The 23,844-nt window shown below is 43.7% G+C and overlaps 1 long non-coding RNA gene across 1 annotated transcript in view; it reads left to right on the top strand.

Moving 5' to 3' along the window:
* Nucleotides 1-4,754: 4,754 nt before the first annotated feature.
* LOC139355749 (uncharacterized) overlaps nt 4,755-23,844 on the top strand; it is a 38,169-nt gene continuing 19,079 nt past the window's right edge. Inside the window, exons 1-2 of the long non-coding RNA XR_011606741.1 lie at nt 4,755-5,519; nt 8,376-8,475. This is a non-coding gene — a long non-coding RNA (uncharacterized lncRNA). The remainder of the gene's footprint in view (nt 5,520-8,375; nt 8,476-23,844) is intronic.

Below are 23,844 nucleotides of genomic sequence, written 5' to 3'. Positions count from 1 at the left end.
ACAATGAATCACCGGCAGAATCACTGTTCAGACAGGCGGAGACGGGTCTTTCTTGCCATCTGATGAGTCATCACTGTGGTGTGGGGGAGTGAACGGTCAGCCAGACAGATAATGTGTCAGTCTCTCTCCTCGGCCTGACCCTGGACATCAAAATAGGCTGCAGTTCCCTCCTTCTGGGCCCGTTGCTGGCATTTGACCTAACGCTATAGAAATTTAAACCAACAAGGACGGTAGTCAAGTTCAGCTTTCTAGGCCATTGAACTTAAGTTTAAACATTGTAACAGAGATACTTAAGAGAGGCTTGTCACCCTGGTCAGCGACTACCTAAGTAATGTCTTGCTGAGTCAGGCCATCCTCTCCACTAATATAAATGCTCTGGGCTTCATCTAAATGTTCTCATCATTGAGGTCTCGTTGCATTTGACAGTGAACAATGCAGAGCAGATGAAAACCACTTTCTACAAGGCAAACAATAACAACAGCTTCTGTGAATTAAACATCTACTGTGCCAGGCACTTGGCAAACATCATCTCATTTAATTCTCACACCTTCTCAAGTAGGTATGGCTCACTCTATGATAGAGACCATGAAACTGAGGCTCAGAAGGTTTCAGCCATTTCCCCCAAGTGCTCATGGGTAGGAAAGGGTAAAACTGACTATAGAATAAGGTGATTATAGAACTTATCATCCAAAACAGGGCACTTTTGAAAGTAAAAGGGAGAACTAGTAATAATTTCACAGCCACAGATGCAAAGGGGAAATGTCCCAGCAAGCCAGAATATAAAAATGCCTGAGTTTTGAACCAGTGTTTGTGGCTCTATACAGCCCATTCACCCAGTTGGTTGTCAGGAAGGTAATAGGAGAAATTTGTAATCAGCTCCCCTCATTCTCTTTTGACATTTTTGCTTGCTGTTTCCTTTCCCTCTCTTTTCATTATGAGATAGTAGGATGAAGCCCAAACCTCTGTGCTTTTAAGCAGCCCTGTGGATGATTCTCCTGTGCTGCCAGGCATGGGCACTCCTGAGGATATGCTCTTCGAGGACAGGCAGTTGTTCTTGTTCATCATTGTATCTTAATAAGTAACATACAGACATGCAGGAAGTGCTTAATAAATGTTCATTCAATGAATAAGTTATTGAATGAATGCAATGATCTGCAGAAGCAAGCAAGGATGAGTATCACTGTGTATCTGAGTAATAAAAATGAGTTTGGGACATCCATATAAAGAGAAATGAGAAAGAGGAAACAGTGGACGCATCTGCCAGGTTGAGCTTCAATTTCATCTTTAAGGCAGAGCCACCCATCTCTGAGTAGGAAAGTGACACAGTCTGATTTGCATTTTGGAAAGAACATGTCTGTGGTTGTGTTCCAGGTTAAGCCTGTGAGAAACTAGACACTGGAGGTATTTAAAACATGTTTTCAAAAGGGCTACTGAGTGCCTAGCATAATATAACCTTTTACATATTTGAACAATCTCCAACCTGGGGCTAGTACCACCCCTGCTTGGAGTCAGAATCTGGACACACTCTCTGGACCATAATTGGTCACCTCATTGGGACACCTAAGAGCCACTCTGTCAGGGGAATACTTTCTGTCTGTTTGTTTTCTGGCTTCTTCCTTGATATTAGCAGTTCTACCATGGGGTGGCTGGGTGGGTGGAAGGGACCCACCACATTCAGGAAAGTGAGGGGCAGTTTCTGTGATTATAGCAGACTCATTCACTGGACTTTTTCCTGACATCTCTCCCTGACCTTTATGCCTCCGAGGGCCTGGACACAGTGCAGCAGCTCTCCAGCTGGGACAGGGCACACGAGGGGTTATCATACATGAGTGTTCCACCAAGTGGGGCTGTGGCTATTATTGCCCCTGCAGAGCAACCCAGGGGACCTTGCTGTGCACAACCCTATGTCCTGGAGTTTCCCGCAAAGCTTTGCTTTGTCTGGTGAGAAGGCTGCCAGACAGTGTGAGATGAAAGACACCGTTCACGCTTAACGGTGACTGGAATGTGCGCCATGTAAATCAGATGATGTGGAGACCAATTCATAACCACTTCACAGTTCAATGATGAATGGTGGTTCCCTTGTACTGACTCTTTAACTAGCTCCCTTCCAGGGACAGGTGGCTTCTGAGATCGTCTTAAAGCAGTGTGGGATGTCCAGGCCCTGCCCAGGTCCTATCTTTTCTTCCAGCACCATCCACCTCCCTGAAATCTTCTCACAGCACCTGGTCCTCACCTCGTTCCTCTTGTTGAATTCTGTTTCCTCCTTGATCTCCACCTTGCTACATTCATTCCACAGGCATCTCTGTTCTATTAGGCAGTCCTTTCCCTAAGCATTCCCATGGATATTATAACCTAACCTTCAAGCTTTGTCAGCACTTACCAGCAGAATTCTGCTTGTATCTTGGGCCAGAATGAGTCACAGCACACCCCTAACTGCAGAGAAGGTTGGGAACTCTGATACTTGACTTCCCAGCTTCCATACAAGAGGTAGCAACGGAGAGGAGTGTTGGGAGAAGCTTTTAGTAGGGAATCAACAGTGTTGACTCCAGGGCTACCATTGTCATTCTGTTTTACAGATTATAAAACCAAGTCACATGGAAGATAAATAACATGCTCAACATCACCCAGCCAGAAGTGCCAGAGACATGACTGACCTCGCAGGGGACAACTCCTGAGTCTGTGCTAGGAACAGCCAGTCTTCCTGTGAAGGTCCTCACAGAAAGAGGAAGAAGTAGATGAATTCATGATAAAGTAAGAGGTAGAACCATGGCCAGTTGTCTTTGGCAGAAAGTGGGATCAAGGACAACTCCAGGATTCTGTCTGAGATGGGACACACTAGAGCATTACTTGGGAATGTAAATAATAATATCAAATTGCTGAATGATTTCCATGTGCTACTCTCTTTATACACCAGTTCTAATTCTGATAAGCTTGTATCGTTATCTTCTTTTTGAAAAGCGTGAAAACAGAGGCTCATAGAGATCATATTATTTTCCCCAAGTCGCAATGATGGTAAACACAGATGACAGCTGGACATCAACTGGGTCTGGGTGGCCTCCAACTCCAGTGACTCAATGCTGCTCCACACGGCCTTCTTACAAGGAAAAATGAGAACAGAGGCCGCAGGCCGGCTTCTGTGAATCGCGTGTTGTTGGAATTCCTGTCCTTCCTTGACCCAGATTTGTAAACAGAGGCTGTGGAAGCCAAGGTACACATGGGCAGATGCAAACGAGCCGTCTGATGAGGAGAAAGTCGAATGTGCTCAGGGTGGGTGCGCATCTGCCTGAAGCACGTGTCCCTGAGGCCTCCTGCTGTCTCCCCAGCCGGCTGACTTGGGCCCGGTGGTCTACAGATGGCCGCGAAGTGTCTCTGGGCTGTCCAGCTGCAGCCTGGGCGGGCTGGCGGGGATTTTTTTGTTGTTGTTGGGGAGTGATGCTGAGGGCTCTGGGTGGCCGCTGACAGAGCTTCCTTCTGCTACTTTTAGGCTTGTTGCTGAGTGCTTCTGCTACTTTTAGGCTTGTTGCTGAGTGCTTTTAAAGGGAAGGGGGGGAAATAAGCAGTGGTATTTGCTGTGACCCGGAACTGAAATGCCTCACTTTAAAAACAATTGTCATTTCCTCACTCATCCAGCAGGTTGAGCCCCTTCAGAACAACAGGCCCTGTCCTCAGTGCTGTGGACGCAGCAGGGATGCACACAGAGTACCTGTCCTCAGGGAACTTTCAGTTTATTGGATGGAGACAGACAACCCATAAAGATTTGTATAAATGTCTAATATGTGCTACAGAAAGAGAAGCAGCAAAGTAAAGGGGTGAAGATTGAAAAGGTCAGGGGATACTGCTCTGATGAAGCGACATTTGAGCAGAGACCCAAACAAAGCAAAGCAGTGGGCCCAGCAAATATCCGAGGCCAGGATGGTTTCTGGCAAAGGGAACAGAGAATTCAAACGCCCTGAGCAAGGCGGGCCTTCACAGTCCTTCACAGCCGTAGGCGTTCTACAGATGTGTAAAGAGCACCATGCTTGGGGAGGATCGGGAAGCCACGGCCTGGGAACAAGTGAGAGAACTGAGGTGTTTAGGGCAGAAAAGGGAAGCCTTGTGAGTAGCAGGCAGCTTCCCTCACATAAAGCGTTCAAATGTGGAAGAAGGATAAGACTTTTTATTACATAATGCCGGAAGTTGGAACCAAAGACCAGACCAGCTGGAAGTTGCTAGAGGCTGTTTGCAAAGGTGTGTTGAATAATGCCCAAAGCATCAACTCTAAAGATAAGGGACCCGATATTAGTGTGCTAAGGCCGCCATAATAAAATATCATAAACTGGAGGCCTTACACAACAGAAATGTATTTTCTCACAGTTCTGGAAGCCGGAAGTCTGAGATGAAGGCGTTGGCAGGGTTGGTTTCTTCTGAGGCCTCTTTCCTTGGCTTGTGGGTTACCATTTTCTCTGTATGCCTTCACATGGTCCTTTGTTGGACCATCTGTGTCCTAATCTCCTCTTCTTCTTCTTCTTCTCCTCCTCCTCCTCCTCTTCCTCCTCCTCCTCCTCCTCCTCCTCCTCCTCCTCCTCCTCCTCCTTCTCCTTCTCCTTCTCCTTCTCCTTCTCCTTCTTCTTCTTCTTCTTCTTCTTTTTTTTTTGAGACAGAGCCTGGCTTTGTCACCCAGGCTGGAGTGCAGTGGTGCGATCTCCGCTCACTGCAACCTCCGCCTGCTGGTTTCAAGCAATTCTGCCTCAGCCTCCCAAGTAGCTGGGACTACAGGTGCACGCCATCATGCCTGGCTATTTTTTTTTTTAAATTTTTTTTTAGTAGAAATGGGGTTTCACCATGCTGGCCAGGCTTGTCTCAAACTCCTGATCTAATGACCCACCTGCCTCAACCTCCCAAAGTGCTGGGATTACGGGCATCAGCCACTGCGCCTGACCCTAATCTCCTCTTCTTATAAGGACACCAGTCATACGGGATTAGAGCCCACTCACACGACCTCATTTTTACGTAGTTACTTCTTTAAAGGCCTTATCTCCAAAAACAGTCACATGCTGAAGTACTGGGGGTTATGGCTTCAACATCTTAATTTTAAAGAGGGGACACAATTTAGCTCATAACAACCTTTTCCTCACAATTTAAATTTATTGAAGAAGCTGAGTTGTTTGTTCTGCTCTGAGTTATTCATTCTGTCTGGATTTCTCAGATTGCGCCTCTGTGGTTCACTGTTTTTCTGGTAAATGGTACTTAGATCCTTGATTGAATTTAAGTTTGATTTTCAGGCAAGCATACGACATCAGGTGGTGGTGTATACTTCCATCCAGAGGCAAATGATATCTTGTTTCTCTGTAATGTACAAAACAATTTTCAACCAGAAATGAAGATTCTGAAGTACCTAGTGAGGATTCTGACATACTTAGAATATTTGGATGACTGCTGCTTGAATGGATGGCCTTGAGACACCTGAAGACCCTGATGTGCCTTCTGAATCAAACCGTGACTCAATTACATCCATCATTTAATAACAACAATTTTAGAAGGTACTTATTTTGTAGATGTCATTACATTCATTTTGAGACTGGAGTCTGGAACAGAACCCCCCAACTAACCTGTCATGCAGAAGGGCAAACATAAACAGGCTTCAGGGTGGGAAGGAAATATTCCAAGAGCTGGCTTTGGATCCTTATCCTGACCTTCCACATACTAGAATGTGATCCTAGCCAAGCGACCTAAAACTTTGAGTCCACATTCCTTATTGGTGAAATGTGTATTGCATTTCCATCTTCAAAATTTGCTTCAGGTGTCACCTCCCCCAGGTAACCTCCTCCTACCCTTCTTGCCTGACAGCTCATCCCTAGGATATCCCTCTCACTGAATGCTCATCTCCAGCATGCAGGAGGTGAGCTATTTTTGCTATTTACCTGTGTGTCTTTCCTCAAACTAGGAGTTCCTTCAGGTTCAGGGCTGTGTCCTCAAAACGGTTTTCAAGACAGTTGCTTGTTCATGGTAGCTGCTCAGCCAATAATTCAGTGACTAAAAGGGTTGTTCCTGAGTAGTGTTCTAAATCTGAAAATCCCAGGAAGTTGTTTTTTTTTTTTTTTTTTTGAGATGGAGTCTCACTCTGTCACCAGGCTGGGGTGGAGTGGCACGATCTTGGCTCACTGCAACCTCCACCTCCTGGGTTCAAGCGATTCTCCTGCCTCAGCCTCCTGAGTAGCTGGGACTACATGCATGTGCCACCACACCTGGCTAATTTTTTGTATTTTTAGTAGAGATGGGGTTTCACCATGTTGGCCAGGATGTCTCGATCTCCTGACCTCGTGATCTCTCTGTCTTGTCCTTCCAAAGTGCTGGGATTACAGGCGTGAACCACTGCGCCCGGCCAGCTTTTCAGCAATTACTGATATACCCCAGGGCTCAATGCTAGAGCTCTCCAGGTGGTTCTAATATATAGCCAGAGTTGAGAACCACTGTTGTAGGGCAGTGGTTCTTAAAGTGTGGTCCTTAGACCAGTGCATTGGCATCTACCTGGAAATTTGTTAGAAGTGCAATTCTTGAGTCCCACTCCAGACCTACCCAACAGAATTCTGGGTCTAGGGCTCAGCTACATCGTTTTAATAAGTCCTCCAGGTGATTCTGATGCAGGCTAATATTTGAGAAAAGTTGTGCTAGGGCAGGAACCAGCAATTATTTTTCTGTAGAGTGCCAGATAGTAAATATTTATGCTTTGTAAATCATACTGTCTTTGTGACAACTACTCAAGTCTGCTGTTACAGCAGGAAAGCCGCCATAGATGACATGTAAATACGTGGACTTTTTTTGTTCCAATAAAATTTTTTTTTTACAAAAACAGAACCTAGGCCCAGACCTTGGTTTGCTAATCACTGTTCTGGGAGATGGAGTTGGTCAGTCGTCGTTATATAACAAGTCACCACGTAAGTGACTTCCTATCCACTAATTTGCACCATGTATTCTTACTGAAACATCTGTGGTTAGCTGATGTAGACTAGGTTTGCCTGAGGGGAAGAAGTGGGGAAATACACCCCACCTTTAGGGACAACTATAAGTCACATGGCAAAGAATGTAAAAAAGGGAAAAATGAAAGATGAAGAACTGAAATCAATAATCCATTCTATACCAGGGAGTAAGTGAAATAACACACTAAAAGTGCCCAGAAGTATCTGAGCATATGATCCATGCCTTGTGAATGCTGGCTATTGTTATTATTATAATTATCAATTATCATTCTTTATTTCGTATAATCCAAGGCTAGAAATTGGATTCAACTGTCCATTCTTTTGGGAAGGCTGTTTCAGACATCCTCAGTGATTAGTGTCACTTATCATTAGCACTTGTGACAACAGGTGTACAGAGTTGTCCGTGCTAGCAGCCTGCTGGTTGACAGAACAGTTTGTTCTCAGTGCTGTGGGCTGTTTATTCAGAGGAGGCCCCAGGACAGGCTTGTCATGTCATGAGCAGTTGCTGCTGAAAAACAGGCAAATCATTTCTGATAGCTGATGTTCAGTAGGGATGCGCAACTTAGATCCTGGTTTGAAAGAAGAAATGACTTGTTTGGAACTCAAGTAACTGGATATTCTTAATTAAGGAGAATATGTTTTTGGTATGTCTTAGGGAAAAGAGGCACATGAAGAGGATGCAAATTGGCCTTAGAGATTTATTAGTAATGATTAACTTGGCAACGTAGGTCCTGGGCTCGGTACAACTTCCATCATCCTGGCTCCTTCACTGTGGTTCCCATGTGCTCTGTGTAGACCGCTTGCATCTGAATCACCTGGGGGATTAGCAACACATACTCATTTCTGGGGTCTAAGTCTAGAGTTTCTGATTTGGGAGTGCGAGGCGAGATGCTGGTTGTAAAATCTTTCTGTGCTGGGTGCGGTGGCTCATGCTTGTAATCCCAGCACTTTGAGAGGCTGAAGAGGACAGATCATGAGGTCAGGAGTTCAAGACCAGCCAGGCCAACAAAGTGAAACCCTGTCTCTACTAAAAATACAAAAATTAGTTGGACATGGTGGTGGGCACCTATAATCCCAGCTACTCAGGAGGCTGAGGCAGGAGAATCGCTTGAACTCAGGAGGCAGAGGTTGCAGTGAGCCGAGATTGCACCACTGCACTCCAGCCTGGGTGACAGAGCTAGATTCCATCTCAAAATAAAATAAAATAAAATAAAATAAAAATAAATAAAAGCTTTTGGTACTTGTGATGAACCATCCTCAAAGATGTCACTGATCTCCGCATTTGTACACTTACATATATTTACACAATTGGACAGAAACTGAAGTTCAAACTCACAGCTGATCAGAACTAGAGAGCTCTGACTTCCAAACTCTCAAAGTGTGAGAACCATGTCTTATTCATCCTTGTATCCCTGGCAGGGTGTCCTGAAGGAGTACCATATTGAATCCAGTGTTTATGGGGCCTTCGTTTCATGGGATTGGAGTTGGAACCCAGAATGGCAAAGTGACTCACCCACAGGTACGCCCCTGATGCACCTTAGGATTCTCTGAGTCCTCTATTGTCTCCTGCCCCTTGGAGTCTGGCCCTTCCAGGCTTCTCCTTGGGAAGGAAACTCCTGTGTATAAAACCCTCTGACATGTTAGACGTTGTGGTAGGTGATTTAAACCTGCGATTTCATTTTATTCTTCAAAAAATAAAATCTGTCAAATTGACATTATGAACTCTACTTTATGAAAGAGAAAATGTGCTGAAAGTCACATGGCCGATGAGTGGTGGAGGTTGAATCAGAATTGAGGTTTGCTTGATGTGTGCAGTGATTGAAATGGAGCATGAGGGGGTGGTCCTGGGGGCCTGATAATGTCCTGATTCTTGATCTGGATGTGGGCAGCTCAGGAGAGAGCTTCAGTGTGTAAAAATTCATCACCATATACTTGGGCTTCCTGCACTCGTCTGTGGGTATTGCTCTTCAGTGACGAGGTAGATAAACAAATCCAGGTGTGTCTGGTTTGCAAACTCATGCTCTCCATTATTTCCTCCTGCTTTTTAAAAATAAGAGCTTGGTTCCTTCCCAACCAAGTTTTGGGACAGCTCCATGTGAAGTTACACGGTGTGTAAAAGAACAGTCTGAGCTAGAACCCAGGTCTCTTTCTTCCTCAACCAATGTCAACTGATACTCTTTTTTCCCCACTAGTCACCTCTGGGGAAGCTCCAGCAGATGCCTCAATGTGCCTGTTTCTGGGATAGTACAGGAGCCCATTTTGCACAAGACTAAGAAGTTTTCATTAGAGGCCAGGAGCAGTGGTTCACATCTGTAATCCCAGCATTTTGGGAGGCTGAGACAGGTGGATCACTTGAGGTCTGGAGGTCAAGACCAGCCTGGCCAACATGGTGAAACCCCGTCTCTAGTAAAAATCCAAAAAATTACCTGGGGATGGTGGCATGCATGTGTAATCCCAGCTACTGGGGAGGCTGAGGCAGGAGAATCACTTGAACCCAGGAGGCAGAGGTTGTAGTGAGCCAAGATCATGTCACTGCACTCTAGTCTGCATGACAGTGCGAGATCGTGTCTTGAAAAAAAAAAAAGATGCTTTTATTACAATTGACACCTATATCTCTATGTCCTTTAATCCCAGGGTTTTCTTAAAACAAACACTTCATTTAAGTGTGTATATTATATACTTATATTTAAAGTGTGTAGTTTGGTAAGTTCTGACATATATCTACACACATGAAATTAAGGTAATGAACATGCCAATCACCCCCAGAATTTTATTGTGACCCTTTATAATCCCTTCTTTCAGGCTGTCCCTGTTAACCCTCCTGTCCCCCCCATCCCCAAGGCACCAACGATCTGCTTTCTTTTTTTTTTTTTTTTTTGAGACGGAGTCTCACTCTGCTGCCCAGGCTAGAGTGCAGTGGCCGGATCTCAGCTCACTGCAAGCTCTGCCTCCCGGGTTTACGCCATTCTCCTGCCTCAGCCTCCCGAGTAGCTGGGACTACAGGCGCCCGCCACGTCGCCCGGCTAGTTTTTTGTATTTTTTTAGTAGAGACGGGGTTTCACCGTGTTAGCCAGGATGGTCTCGATCTCCCGACCTCGTGATCCGCCCGTCTCGGCCTCCCAAAGTGCTGGGATTATAGGCTTGAGCCACCGCGCCCGGCCCACGATCTGCTTTCTATCATTGTGATATTAGTGATATTAATTGTCACTTCCTAGAATTTTGTATACAAAGAATTAGCCATCATATACTCTTTAGCATGTGGCTTCGTTCATTCTGCATAATTATTTTGCAATGCATCCATGTTGTAGCATATACCAATCATTCATTCCTTTTTGTTACTATGTGGTATTCCATTGTATGTATGTACCATGATTTGTAGATCCATTTGTTTGTTGATGGACATATGGATTGTTCCCAGTTCTTGGTTATTTCAAACAAAGTTGCTATGAGCCTTCTTGTATACATTTTTGTTGGACATATGCATTCATTTGTGAAAACACCCAAAAGTAGAGTGGCTGGATCATGTGGTAGGTGGATGTGTAACTATTTAAGAAGCTGCCAAGCTGTTTTCCAAAGTGGTTGTACCATTTTACATTTCCACTCACAGTGTAGGAGAGTTGTAGTTCCTCCACACCCTTGCCAATGCTGAATATGGTCGGTCAGTCTTTCCCACATTAGCTCTTCTAATAGGTATGTAGTGCAGACTTCTGCAGTTCTTTGTGCAGCTCTTTTCTGTTTGGTTCTGGGTTCTGTGAGCTCCAACTACATTGTTCTACTTGGACTCACCTTCATCTCCCCAACTCAGCCTGCCTGCTGGGCTCTGCCTAGATCCCCCTCCCTGTGTTGAGACCTGGAAAACTTCTCAAAGTGGTCATCTGGTGCAATCATAGGACCCACCTGAGCTAGAACCCCAGCCTTTGCCTCTCCATTCAATATTCTTTATATTTCCGTAGCATGCCTCAGGTATGTGTTATTGTCCTTTGTTGCCTGATGTCAAGTGTTTTCCAAACTATTGTTCATATTTGGTCCTTTTTTTTTCTTTTTTTGTTAAGTGAGAAGGCAGATCTCATCCCTGTTACTCTAACTTGGCCAGAAGTAGAAGTTTCCTCTACTTCCAGGGTTTTCAAATCTCTCAGGCTCTCAGTGGATATGACTCCATGGGTATCCATGACTCACAAATTTTAGAGCCCTTTGTATGTAATGAGAGTTCAAAGCTTATACTATAATTATACTCTTAGGATGAAATGTAAGCATCCACCTGTGGGTATGGTAATTCTTGCCCAATCTGGTTTATGAAAACGAACAAATAAACAAACAAACAATAACAACAACCACAACAACAACAAAAAAAAAAAAACAAGAAGTGGCTCATGAATTTAACAGAGACAGCTAACACTGATGATTAAGTAAAGCTGTACTGGGTACCACTTTTTTTCCCAGACGTCGTATTAGGCTATGAAGATCTAAACACGAATAATGACTATATTCAGTGAGCTCATAGTCCATTGGCTACAAAAATTCATGGACAAGTAATTACAATCTAGTTTTAGAAGTATAAGGATTTGAGTAGGTGTTAGGGTGGTTCTGTGTCTGTGGACTAAGAGCTGAGCAATCTGCTCATGGTGGTCAGTCAGAGACCCTAACTGATGGTGCTGATGATGCCTACCTCCCAAAGGCGGCTCCAGAGACCACCCTGATAACTATTTCAGTGACCTAGAAGGAATAGAACATGAAGGAGGTCACCCAAGGGAGGTTTATAAGGGCCAGTCCAGGAGGTGGTGCTTATCTTACCTGCTCCGTTCCCACTGGCTAGAGCCCAGCCACGTGACCACACCTAACTACAAGGAAGACTGGGAAATGTAGTCAATCTCTTGCCTGGGAAGAAGAGGAAACAGATTTCAGTAACCTGTTCACAGAGTCTGTCAGATTATGGATTTCTCTAATATCAGTTTGAAAATTTACTTTTTTCTAAGCTATTGGTTGCAGTGACTCTTACTCGCATTTGATGGGGGGGGAACCATCACTGTCATGTGCATTTGACATTGCCATGTGGCATTTCTGAACTCAGAGGTGTGAGGAAAGGAGCAAGTGGAGTATAACCCTGTGTCCAGATGAGCAGTGGAAGTAGGAATGTGAGGCACACCTGTTTCCCACCTTTCATGTGGAATTAGCAGCCTGCCACAGAGGAAGAATGAGGCCCTTTAGTGACATGGCATCGAAGCCGCATCAGGGCAAAGTAACAAAACCAGAGTCCAGAGAGACAGCAGTCCCCAAATCAGCCCTGCGCTTCAGTATATGACAAAGGCAAAGCAGCTATGTGGTTATCCCAAACTCTGACTTTAGGTCACTTTTGGGTCTTGTCCATCTAACATGTCAAACTAACATGTTATAGATGAACTTTGGAGTAAGGTAGACCCGGGTTTGAATTCCAGCTCCCCAATTGCTAAACTTAGGAGGTTACTTGACCCCTCTCTGTATCTTGGTATTATTATTTTTTTGAGACGGAGTCTCACTCTGTCACCCAGGCTGGAATGCAGTGGCGCGATCTCGGCTCACTGCAACGTCTGTCTCCTGGGGTTCAAGCGATTCTCCCTGTCTCAGCCTCCGGAGTAGCTGGGTTTACAAGCACTTACCACCAAGCCCAGCTAATTTTTGTATTTTTTAGTAGAGACAGGGTTTCGCCATGTTGGTCAGGCTGGTCTTGAACTCCTGACCTCAGGTGATCTGTCCCCCTTGGCCTCCCAAAGTGTGGGGATTACAGGCGTGAGCCACCGCACCTGGCCTGTATCTTGGTATTCTTATTTGTAAAATAGAGCTAACAAAATGCCTACTCATCACACTGTTGCATGAATGAAATATGTTTATACTTAGAAGATACCTGGTATAGTGCTGGGCACATGCTAAGCATTCACTTCATGACAGCAATTACTGTCAGTAAATTGGGAATTATAATTCCTGTCTTACAGAGGTGTTGTGAGGATCAGTGGGAGAATGTCACAGAGCCTGATCAGAGAGCAGGCATTCAATAAGTAGTTGTAATTATTATGGCAGTATTACCAGCCACATACACCAGCAAGGCCTAAGATGCCCCGGGGGACACCCAGAAAGTAGGACCCAGAGATGGTGTTCACATATGGTATGTTGGTGGCTGATTCATGGTGAGGAGAAGAGAAAACAGTTATTAATACCAAAAGGAAGAAATGAATTAAAGTGTCTTTCAATGGTGACTACTACACAGCTGAGGTCCCAGGAGGCCTAGAATGGTCCTAGCCATTTCCTCAATCAAAGTTACTCAGCTTACTATATTTTCAGATTGCCTTCTCAAAGACCAGTGCAGTGGATTTTCTTCTTTATCTTCCCATCAGCTTCCTCCAACTTGTGTTATTCTTCTGGGCCTAGCATCCTGTTACCAGCACTATTGTCACTGAAAGCAGCTCCCTGCATTGTTTGGCTCTTTATCCTCATAAAAACCCTATGCTTGTCGCTCCATATCCAGCTCAAACGCTACTGCCTTTTTGATGTCCTTCTTGGCACTCCTGCTGATAACAGTCCATTGCCATATCCCATGGTGATTTAGACATAGCCTTGTTGTGATACTTACCACCTTATATTAAAGTCATTTGTTTAGGTGCCTGTCTCCCCAATAAGCTAGTGGCCCTGCCACTTTAACTGCAGAGTTCCTAGCCCTAGCTTGATGCATTCATGCATTAGGTGCTCACTCACTGTGTATTAAAGACATTTGTGGAATGTTCCCATTGTACCTGGAGCAAGAAGAGAGTGAACCAGAGTGGTCAACACACCATGCGCAGGCAATATCAGGTCCTCCTACCCTTACCTCCAATATATACTCTACTCCACTCTCTTCTTCCCATATGTATCACTGTCATTCTATTTCAATCAATTCATTCTCCATCATCTCACACCTCCACTCATTCTTTTCTCTACAGCAGCCAGACTTAAGTACATTAAGTACATTAAGTACACAGCCAGACATAAGTACACATTATATACTTCTTGAGTTAAACCCTCCAATTGTCAACATATCATATTTGGAATGACATCCCAACATCTTTCTATTTCTCATAACGCTGAGCACTCTCTGACTTTCTGACCTCTCCAGCCACGGAGGTCTCCTTTCCCTTCATCCAACATACCAAGCTCTTTCCTCCCCTTGCTCTTGGCAAGGCTGGCTCCTCCTTGCCATTCAAGTCTCAGCTCAGATGTTGCCTTTTCAGGGACTGTCCTTGACTACCTAATCTAAAGTCATACCACACTTTTTCTATCACCTCACCCTTTTATATTTTTTTTCAGCATTTGACACTATATGTGTTCATCTTGTTCATTTTCCCGTTGAGTTGTTTATCACCTGTCTCCTCCACTTGAATCAAAGTTCATTCTGCAAGAGACTTTATTTTAATCATAGTTGTATTGCCATGAGTGTCTAGAACAATGTCTGGTGCACAGTATATATTGAGTTATTGTCGGTACTTTTCTAAGGATTTTATCATTCTACATTTCTTTACATTGGGTTCTCGGGTAAAACTATGTCTTAGGGGCTCAAAGGCTGAGTAGATGCTAGGCTTCCAAGCCAAAATGCAGAGTATCAAATTCTGTTGATGCAAGAGTTATTTTTTGAATTATCAACAGCATTAAGTCTCATAAAAATAGTGCACGAATAAACAAGCAATAACTACACCAGACAAATGTTCTAATCTTGTACGAGTTGTGTTCTAGCAGAAAATGGCTCCTTCAATGTACTGAGAATAAATTTTTCCCTGAACACTGGTCTTCAGGGAGAATTTGCAGACGGCAAACTAGTAAAGAGACAAAACCAGTGTGGCAGCTTGACTCTGTGGTTATGTTTCAACAGAGTGAGAAGTGAGGCTCATTGGTGCACTGAAACTGACTCATTGGCTCATAAGAACCAATTATGCTCACATCTTCCCAGCTCCTCATGTTGCTAACATGAAATGAACGTGGTGAAAGTGTTTATGCCCTGGAAATTGGCACTGTTACAAATCAGGGCTTTGAAGAAATTGTGTGTGTGTGTGTGTGTGTGTGTGTGTGTGTGTGTGTGTGTGTGTGTTTGAAGTGCTGTTTCACTAGTACACAATTTCAAATCTTCATTGTGTTTTGGCCCTGGGGAATGGGAAAGAATGAGGGGGCAGTGGATGGCTGGGCAGGACTCAGGATTTCTAGGTGCTGTGGTGACTGGCAATATTAGCTAAAGTGCTGTATACACACACATAAGCACCTATGCACCTATTACCTAAGAGTAATTGCAGCATTTTACTCTGAAGCAAATGCTTGACTGTCATTCTGATTAAGCCACTAAGAGGTTGTTTCTGCAGAGGCAGGCTGGGTGACAGTTCTGTAGGGCTTATAAAGAAATGAAGCTTAGAGTTTTTCAAGGAGTTGGTAATCCCTCTGGCTCCAGGATGATTTTTTTCCCCCGCTTCAGACCCAGAAAATAGAGGTTTGACAATTTTTATCCCTGTGATTGTGACAGATTGTAGTAGAAAAAGCACTGGAATGGGAGTCAGGCATCCTACAAAACACCTGGATGACATTGGACAAGTCAGTTAATTTTTCTTAGCCTCTTCTTTAGTATCTATAAAATAGAAAACATGATCTGACCTGAGAATTCATTGAATAAAGAGGAAAATTTTGCAAACGGGCATGGAGCCCATTGGGATGCCCATACACATGAAGAGATGAAATAGTGAGGGGTGGGACTGAGACTCCTAGAGAGTGTAAGAGAGATGCTGAGGGAAAGCCTTTGAGGAAGCTGGAACATGGACAGATATCAAACTGGTCTCTATAAATCTTGGTGAAGTCTCTGATAGATGACAGGCTTATCAAACAAGTTAATTCCTGCTATTTGTTGCTATAAAATAAACTACCCCAACCTTTGTGGTATAAAACAACACCCATATATTATGCTCACAGATTCTTCAGGATTCCATGGATTTGGACAAAGCACAGCAAGAATAGCCTGTCTGTGCCGCATGCTATCTGGGGCCTCAGCTAGGAAGACTTGAATGGCTGGGGATTGTTCAAATAACTGAGGGGTGGAATTTCTCTACTAGATTAACTGGAAGCCAGAAATCAACTGGAATGGGCTACCAGGTACCTACAGATGGCCCTTAGATGTGACTTGGGCATTTGATGGGGCCGGGGGGAAACCATCAAATGCTTGCTTCAAGCATGGTGGCTTCAAGATGGTCATACTTCCCACATGTCTGTTTAGAGCTCCAAGATGAAGTGTTCCAGTAAACAGGACAGAAGAACATGACCTTTTATCACCTAGCTTTAAAAGTCGCACAGTGTCTTTTATATTCTACGCTACTAGTCAAAGCTATCCTAAACCTGCCCAGAGTCAAGGAGAGAGAATATAGACTCCACTTCTCCATGGGAAGAGAGTTTAAGAATTTGCAGCCATTGTTTTAAAATCAATGAGCTAAAAAAGTCTTCTTGAAACAATAGGATTATAAAAGTAAGTTGTGTGCAAAAAGTAGTAATAAAAATAATGACAATGATAGCTCACACTGTAGTGCTTATGTATGCCAGGCACTGTTTTATATACTTTAATTTACCCAATCCTCATAGTAATCCTAAAAGATAGAAGCATGGAGAGGTGAAGTCACTTGGTCAAACTCACACTGCGAGTGACTGACAGAGTAGGAATAGCAGCAACTAACGTGTATCAGGCACTTACCATGTGCAGGCACTCTGCCACACACTTTTTATGGATTGTCTTACTTAATTCTCAAAAGAATCCCATAACATAGATATATTGTTTCTACTACCTTATGGGTGAGAAAACCGAGGCCCAGTGAGTTTAAATCATACGGTTAGGAAGAATTTAGTTCTCGACTCTGCCTTCCCCCAAAGCCTTGTGCTCGGCATGTATGCAATGTAAGAACCCACAAAGGAGAGCAAGTGAAGGGCCTGGGAGCAATGCTGCTGGGGCTGCTGGTGGAGCGGGGTTTATACAGAGGAGTTCAGTGCTTTGATGGAAATGAAGGAGGAGAGTATTCTGAGGTGAGATGATAATAACTGTATGTCTCTGAGTGTGTGTTGTGTGTGTGAGAAAGAAAGCTCAACTCAATGCAGCACATGTTGATGATACTCATCTGGTGTGTCCATCCTTGTTCCAGTCTCCACGACGAAGGCAGAGGAGCATCGTCCAGGAGAGAACTGACCTGCACCTACTCATCCCTTCCCAGGGCTCAGCATGTTTGTATTTCTGTATATTCTCCTGTGAAATCTTCTAGAGTCTCAAGGTTTGGTTATTAGCATCTTAATTTTACAGACAAGGAAATGGAAGCCTGGAGATGTGAGATGAGCAATATGAAGTTAATATGAAGTCACTCAATATGAAGATCAGAGCTCAGGCAAGAGAGACCTTGGTCGTTGTGACACTCCAGCCCCCTCATGAGATCCAAAGAGATGAGATAACTTGCTCCAAGCTTTCACAGACAGAGGTGGAGTATGCACCAGAACCCAGGTTTCTTGATTCCAGCTGTTCATTCATCTCACTCATCATTCCAAACACATATAGATTGCAACCTGCTTTTGGAAGCCTTCTTACCCCTCGATCGACCGGAGAAGTTAAACATTTCTATAACAGGGAAGCATCTTCCAAGCTCTTATTGTTACTCTTATTACCCTCTATTGCCATGTATTTCTTACTCTTCTGTGGCAATGAGGACAGGGGATGAGTAGCTGCAGGTCAAGTCTCCTCTGGACAATGCTCCTCTGCCTTCTTCATGGGGACTAGAACCAGGATGGACACACAAAGTGAGCATCATAAACACTTACTTGATTGAGATGAGCTTTCTTTTAAACACTGCATCCCAACATCTCCACAGAACCCAAGAACAGAAGGTGCTTAGCACATATTGGCTAAATGAATGATAGGATGAATCCATGAGTAAACAGAGTAGGGTAAACAAATCTGGTCGAACAAAAGGGAATCGAGGGGGTCATCTTTGAAATATGACTCAGAGTCAGGGAGGCAGAGAAGAGCAAGAACATTCCCAATGGGGACCAATTCAGGAGCAAAGTCCAAAGGTCACGTGGGGCTCCTGATAAGGGCATCCTAGAACAAGACTGCAGCCGTTTGCATCTTAGTTTGAAACGAGGCCGGAGATGGAAGCAGGAAGTCACGGTGGGTCTGGGAAATGTCAGATAGCATGGGCACTGTTCTTGTATCTGGAGCTGCTGTTGGTTTAGGCTTCCTCTTTGATTTGGAAGTCGCCATGCTGAATCATGCCTCAGTCACTGGCAGTCTGGATTCCCCTTCATAAGCACTGGTATTCTAGAAACCCCCACTCTTTCAAGGCAGACACCTCAGCTGCCATTCCCTGCTTAATTAAGGGAGTGAGTCAGGGTGGTGGCTTAAGACACAATTTCCACTGTTCTCCATGCTCCCTTCCTCTTCTCTCCGTCCGATGTTATTTCAAGCACATAAACTCACAAGACTTTGTGAGGAGTGGAAAGAATGTGGACTCTGAGCTACCAGACCTCCTGGGAAATCCCAGCTCTGTAGTTCACTTGCTATGGGACCCTGAGCAGAGACCACATCTACTCTGGGTCTCAGTTTCCTCAACATAATGTAGGATTGTTGTGAGAATGGATTGGTGTTAAACATAAAGGACTTTGCAGAAAATTTGGGGTACGGTGATGTGCAGTAAGGACCAAGAGTGCCTTTGGTTTGAGTCTGTGTGCCCACGTTCTCACCCTTCAAGATGTAGATGGCAGGGCCATTTCGATAGAGGTCTCCAGCAGGATTCTGGGAATAGTTTTCTCCTTCCTTCTTTCTGATTGGCCATTGTGGATCATTCCTGCAAAATTACTTTCTGTGGTTCTCCAGGGCTGGAGGGCGTAGCTCAACTGCTCTTGAAACTAAACCCTTTCACAACCTCCTGGGCAGCTGCCAGACCCTGGTGCTAGCAGGGCCATATGGGCCAGGTTTCTGCTTTGAGGATTTTACTGAATTGTCCAAACACAGTCTCAGGTCTTTTCTCTTATCAACTCTTTGGTGACGTGAACAGGCACCAGAGTAAGGTCCCTTTACCTGAATGCTCCTGCTCAGAGTTGGTGAAGCTGTGGAATTTGTTTTTGCTTCCTGACTTTTGGATGGGCCTTCAGACTCGGCTGAAGGACTCACCGACCGGAGGCCCCCAGATTCTTGTGTGGAGTGCCTACTCTTCCTTCCTCACTCCATTCCTCACCTAATGTAATCTCCTTGGGTTCAGACAAGTGCTAGTGGTTTCCTGCCTCTGGTACATCCAGCCTGCCCCAGACTGGGCATGCATTGAGTGTGCACACTCTTTTTATGAGTATCCTTTGCTCAATCCATTCAAAACTGTCCTGTTTTGTACCTCCACCAAAACAGCTATAACACATAGAGCTGATACACTGAACTGAGAGTCATAAAACTCTCATTCCCAGCCCCACTACTCACCAGTTTTATAATCTTGGGCAAATCACTTATTCTCTCTGAGCCACAAGTGTTCATATTTGGAAGGGTGGGGCTATTGATAATTGCCCTATTTCCCCCACCTACCTCCCCACAGTTCAATTTACTGTGAGAAACAAATGAGATAATGTCTGTGAAAGTACTCTGTAAGCCAGAGCTGTTATTATACAGAGGCGACCTATTATTATTAAGAACTGGTTTTCCTGATTCTTCCAGCTCCCGCATCCTCTCCATCCCCTGAACTGACTTGAGGCTGGAGATCTGTAGAAGCACAACTTTGGGATCAGAGCCTAGAAATCATTCTGCTTTGCTTATGAAGGAATCGTCTTAATTCCTCGTATTTAAACATGTGGAACCAAAGAAGAGTTGAAAAAGTCTGACACCAAAATCTTTCTTTCTTTGGTTTTTTAAAATCCTAGTGCAAGCTACCACGTTAAGCCCCACACGAAACCCAGACAGAAAACTCTGTTCACGCAGATGCTCTAGGTTTACATCCAGAATGAATGTGCTTGGCCGACACTGCTCCTAATGGTTTCCCCAATCTGACCACTTTCTGGGTCCCATTGCCACTCTCTTTTTGGGGCCACTACTATTTTCCAGAAGCCTCTGCTTCCGGGCTTGCTCCCTTCATCCATTCTTACACCCATGTGAGCTCTCTAAATGCTTGTCTCTTCATATTACTTCTTTGCTTAAGCCTCTGCACCATGAGTCCACATTCTCCTCACAGTAAAGTGTACTTGCTGTAAAAGGGGCTCCTGATGATCTTTCCAGAGTTGCTCCATGACCTCTCACCCCCTTGTGCTTGATCCTTAAGTAATTCTGCTCACCCAGCACCTTGTTCTTTGTTCTACCTCTTCTTCCTGTAGGGCCCAGCTTAGATATCACTCACTTATGGAGCCTGCTTGAACTCCCCTTGACAAAGTGAGGAGCCCTGCAAATTGCTTCCATAGCATCCCTCTTTTTGCCTGTAGTACCCTTCTCATCCTTGATCATGGTCATGTGTTAAAATCTGTCTTCTCCAGGAAGCTGGAAGCTCCATGAGGGTAGACGCTATAATTGTCTTGCTCATTCATTTCATAGTCATGGCACCTAGCCCAGTGCCCAGCCATGAACAAATGAATGGCATAAGTCAATGTTTAAGATTTTTGCTGTGGAAGTCAGGGCACTTAAAAACTTCATGGATAAACACAGATGAACTCATTTTAGAGAAGGATGAACGCGTTATGGAACAAAGTACGCAACGCTTAATTTTCTTCTCCTAAACCTCTCAGCACATGCCAACTAGCTAATGTTGCCTAACATTTATTGAGTGCTTCATTTGTGCTAGGCACGCTAATGAGCATTTTACATAAGTCAACTCCTTCAACCTTCATCGCCATACTCAGAAGTGAGTGTTATTATCCTGCAGCCACCAATGAGACACTGTGATTCAGAGAGGCTGAATCACTCGCTTAAGGTCACCCAGCCAACAAGTGAAGGATAACTGTTGACCTGAGTCTGTTCTCCTCTAAAATCCATGCTTTTAATCACTGGTCCAAACTGCATGGGCTTTGGCACCAGAAATATATAGGTTTAAGTTCTCAAGAGTTACTAGCTGTGTTCATTGAAATAAGTTAGGTTTCCTTCTTGTGCCTCATTCTTTATTAAAGTGTCTGTGAATGAAGTGAAATAATGTTGTAGAGTGCTTGGTGTTTAGTAGGTTCCCAACTTTCATTGCAAGTCAGTAAGTTAGAGATAGAGCTTAGATGCTTAAAATTCAGGCAGTCCTAAGAATTAAGACTGATTGCTTTCTTCTTTAACATCCCTGTACAGTGGGGAGGTCAGCATATAATTGAGCTTCTTGCATCCTGGGGCATTTATCACTCCTTGAGGCACATTAATCTGTCCTTTGACAATTGAGTCTGTGAGAAAATGCTTTTCATCAGAAGCCTGCTGCCTTCTTGTCCTACTTGCTCAGAGCCTTTGGAGAAAGTCTAGTCACTGTGTCACCAACACCTTCCTGGCCATCTGAGGGCAGCTGTCATGCCACCACTTCAGCCTACGGACTCTCACTTTTCTAGAGAGGAGGATGCCAGTTTTTCCACATTTTTTTCTCATGGAATGAGTCTTAAACTCTCATCATCCACCCAATTGCTAGTTTAGAACAAACTCCAATGTATCAACATTGTCTTAACCTATAATAGATAAGACAAAGACTTAGCAACAAGGATTTTCACTGCAGTATTGATTACCTTGTGAACAAATGCCCAGCAACAGAGAACTGGCTGAACAGGTTACAGCTTATCCAGATGAACTAATGGCCATCAAAAATGACTATGGGAATGAACATTTATTGATCTAAAAGATGGTTACAATGTAATAGTAAATGTAAAAACCACGTTATAAAATAGAATGTAATGCATGATCTCCAATTTTGAATAATAGTATTCATTTATATATGGAAGATAAATCTGAAAGTGTTTAAAAGAGTAAAAGTGTTTATCTCAGGGTCACAAGATTATGAGGGATTTTCTTGTTCTAAATTTTCTATTAAGGGAGGAAGTAATAACTTGGTGGTTATGAAAATGGACTTCAAAATCGGGTAGACTTGGTTTTAGTCTATTTTCTGCCACTTAGCTTCATCACCTGAGTTTCATAATTTGTAAAGTAAGGCATATAATAGAGTTTGCTTTAGTATTGTGGAGAGATTGATAAAACTAGCTTTGTTTTTGGAGTGCTTGCTATGGGCTAGGCACTTTGTGAAGCAATTTACATGCTGCTTTTTATCATTATTCCCATTCTCTATATGAGAATGAGGCTCAGAGAGGCTAAGGAACTTGTCCCAGTCCTACATCCAAGGGGTTGGTGACTTTCCCTATTCTTGGCACTTGAGTTATTTCAATGTTGTTAAAGTGGAAATCTGTTTTCCTGTCATCCACATCTCCCTGCTGACTCATTCTGGAACCACTTTGACTAAAACCCCCAGATATTTTCATACTGGCCATGTCTCCTCTATTCTCCGGTTGTGCTTTGTCTTATGTTTTTGGACTTAAGTGAACTTATTATTGAGCAGACAGGTGGATGACTATGAGGAAGTCCAAGAATAAGCCTTGTAATTTGTCAGTAAAAAGTTGCTGATTAAATTCTACTATAATTTGGCAGTGAAAGGTGCCAATCATACTGTAGAGCCACAGGAGTAGTAAAATGCAGGAGCTTTGCATTTTCTGTTTTTTGCTCATCTGGAAAGAGTGACACTTCTGATGGAAGAATGAATAGGGGAAGGTGCCAGGATGGATCCAGCAAGGAAGTCATTGGCCAGGGCTCCCAGGAGAAGCTGGAGGATGGGGTCCTTGGAACGGAATGTGGGGTACATTTGTGAGAGTGGGAGCCAGATCCCTGGCAGACCACGATTCTAATTCCTGCTCTTACTCACCTGTTATGTGTCCCTGAGCACCTCACTAAATTCTCTGAACTTCATTTTCTTATCCTCAAAATGTGATAGGGACTTGGCTGAGTAGATTTCAGCATATCCATATGAACAAATGCTAGGCAGCCATCAAGAATGACTACAGGAATGAAATTCATTTACTTAAAAAGATGGTTATGATGTACCGGTAAAGGCAAAAAGCAGGTTGGAAAATAGAAGGACATATATAGTACTCATTTATAGATGAAAGAAAATCTGAAAATCAGTGGTATAATTTGGATGTTCAGCTTTCTATAGCCAGTAGTACTTTTTTGTGGGGATTTTAGGAGGATGAAAATGAGATTGTGCAAGGAAATGGCTCAGACAGTGCTGGGACCAGTTTCAGTCTCATCTCTTCCCTGTGAGCCCTTCACTCCCTCCTGAGAGACCTGATAAGTGTTGAAGAGCAAGGGAATAAATTCATGTATCAAGAGGCTCCACGACAAAGGTGGGAAAATTACTGTTAGAAGTATAAGGGAGCTGGCCCAAACTCATCCTGTGTTCTCATTTTGATAAACTTATTACTATTTTAAATTTCCAATGTGTTGGCCCAAACTCATCCTCTGTTCTCATTTTGATAAATTTATTACTATTTTTAAATTTCCAATGTGTTCACAGTACAAAAAAATCAAACTATACAGGAACACTTAGAGAAAATAGTAAAAATTCCTCTTTATGGCTCTTCTAGTCTCTTTTGTCTCTCCAAAGATAATCACAGTGAAGAGTTCTCTGTGTATCTTTCTAGACATTTTATTAGGGATTTGAAACATGGGTGTTCAAATGTACAGACTTCCTCACCAACAGTATGAATGGTCCGTGACTTGAATGTTCATGAAACTTTTGTGATGAAAATAAAATGTTGGCTAGAGAGAACAGTCGAATGGGCTCCACATCTTAATTGTTTTTCCATGACTTTTTGGCCTGGGTTTGATATTAACAAATCCAGATGCCTACCA

The sequence above is a fragment of the Macaca nemestrina genome, chromosome 8 (assembly GCF_043159975.1).
Source record: "Macaca nemestrina isolate mMacNem1 chromosome 8, mMacNem.hap1, whole genome shotgun sequence".
NCBI lineage: Eukaryota > Metazoa > Chordata > Mammalia > Primates > Cercopithecidae > Macaca > Macaca nemestrina.
Note: the sequence above shows the minus strand (reverse complement) of the source record. Positions and strands in the feature narration are given on the sequence as shown.